The sequence below is a fragment of the Triticum urartu genome, chromosome 7A, assembly GCF_056163025.1.
Source record: "Triticum urartu cultivar PI428250 chromosome 7A, HENAU_Tu73, whole genome shotgun sequence".
Taxonomy (NCBI): Eukaryota; Viridiplantae; Streptophyta; class Magnoliopsida; order Poales; family Poaceae; genus Triticum; species Triticum urartu.
This window is the reverse complement of record NC_141879.1, coordinates 275,974,872-275,977,167: the sequence shown is the minus strand read 5'-3', so window position 1 is coordinate 275,977,167 and position 2,296 is coordinate 275,974,872.

The window sequence follows — 2,296 nt, the reverse complement described above, 5'->3', positions numbered from 1 at the left end:
GGTGATCCACCAGGGATGAGTGCCCAACGTGGTGGTGACCACAGCAGAGACATGGTAGGATCCAATGGCGGGGTTAAAAAGGCTGAGAAGATCGGGGCGCCATGCAAGGAGGATGTCGCCCCGCGTGCCAGTATTTGGTAACCAGAAAAAATCGGTGAACGGAGGGCCGAGCGTTTCGAGAATGATCGCGGGCGAGACCAGGGAGAGCTTGGTCTCCGAGAGGCAGACAACAGAGGGGGCGCGAAGGTGACGACGGTTCGGATTGCAGTGTGCTTGGCTCTGCAATTCAATCAATGGACATTCCAGAAGACAAACTTGAGGTCTTGATCCATAAGAAATAGTTGGCACACGGTGGGATGAGGGGGGAGAGAGATGTCATATCTCAACCATCCTAGGCTGGGGCGGCACAGCGCCATCAAACAAGCCAGGGGGAACCCGCCACCCGTAGAAGTCGGCGAAGGCCTGGATGACCTCGGCGGCTAGGGGGCGCTCAAAGAGCCGCGTCTATCGTGCCAAAACGTCCGAGGAGACGGGCTCTTCCTCTTGCAGGAGGCCAAGCCGGCGAAGGAGCACCCGCTTCGCCTTGGTCTCGGAGTCAAGGCCCTTGTCATGCATGGCAATCTGCCCGCTACGCCTTGGCATGAAATTTGGTTGTAGCTCGCCCCGCTTGCGGCGCACAGGTGGCGTGGGAAGGATGGGAGAGATGGCAGTCCGTAGATCGCCAATGAAGGCGAGCACATGTTGTGGCACAGGGCATGAGGCCTGGCCGTTAGTCGTGGACGCGGGAATTTTCATGTCCCCGGACATGGGCGCGGGGGGCTGGATGGACTCAGAGGGGTTGTCGTGGCCTAGAGTGACGCGTGGCGAGCCACCGTTGGGATCAGACGCATCTAGGGATTCCTAGTTTTGGCGATCACGAGGTGGGCTGGGCACGCACGGGGATGGTGGGGCCGGGTCCACCAGGCGGGTGACATCGGCGGTTCCCAGGGTCATGTCCATCGGGCATGCAAAAGCCGAGGACAGAGGGGGCCCTGCAGGTTCCACCTGCGGGGACAGCTGTTTGGTGAAGACCGCCTGGGGATCCGCAGGGGGGCACACCGACCGGTGCGGAAGGGACTGGAGTGCCCAGGACAGGATCAGCCTCGCTGTCTACATGCACGGGGTCGGGATTGCCACTGGAATGGGATTGGCAGGGGCGCAGCACGCAGCGGCACCGAATCAGCAACTGCGCTCCTGTCGGGCGGGGGTGGGGGCATCAGCAGCAGCAGTGGTGGGGGCGAGCGACAGCTGCTGGGATCCGAGGCAGTCCACGCCAATGGGCTGCTGGCACGGCTGGGGGCCGTTGGGCTGGTCAGCTCCCCAATTTGAACAAGGGCGACCTGGTCAACAGCCATGCCTTGGCCGGTAGCGGCCATGATGCCCTGGCCAGGAGAAAGCCGCACGCGGACCGGGGGCCCATGGGAGAAGCTGCCAACTGGAGGGTGGGGCCCAAGGACACCATGCCAGCCGCGGAACGACGGAGAAGCACGCCGGCGGCGATGGCCGCCACCACGTGCTGGGGAGGACCCGCGGGGGGCGGGAAGTTGTGTACGTGTGGCCACGCATCAGGGCACAGCGGCGAGCCACCCCCACCACCACCGGCGGCAGGCGCAGGAGGAGGTGGCGGGGGGGGGGGAGGCGAAAGTCCGCGGAGTGCCGGACGTGGATGGAGACAAGGAAGCGCGGGAGCTCCCACGGTGAAGCGGTTGACGAGGTTGGGGTCGGCGCTGGCATGGGCATAGGGCTCGAGAAGCAGGAGCTCCGACGACCGCGGGATGGCATTGGGGTCGGCCGTCCATGCCGATAGCCGGAAAAAGGACATGTCACTGCCATCAAGCATCTCCGGCGCCAACTGATCGATGAGGCAGAATGGCGATAACAGCTGCACGGCGGAAGAGATGTCCCAACCATGCTCAGGGATGTCGGTCATCTCGATGTCGACGGAGATGCGCAGGGAGATGGGCTCGGCGCCAGCGAGACGGCTCCAAGGATGGAGGATGAGGCGGAAGCAAGGGGCGCGAAAGGGGGCCGCGGCCATGCGCGCCCGAGTCGCAGCATCTGCAAAACGCAGAAGGAACTCGCCCTCACGACAGCGGTGGACGGAGAACGCGTCCAGTCCAAGGCGGAAGCGGGCAGAGAGCTCGTCGGTGATGTCAGCGGCGAAAACACGCTGCCGGTTGCCCGCCACCATGGCGACAAGGGCGAGGCATGTAGCAGACAGCCCCGGCAGGGCGGAGCCTGGGGTGCCCGGTCATGG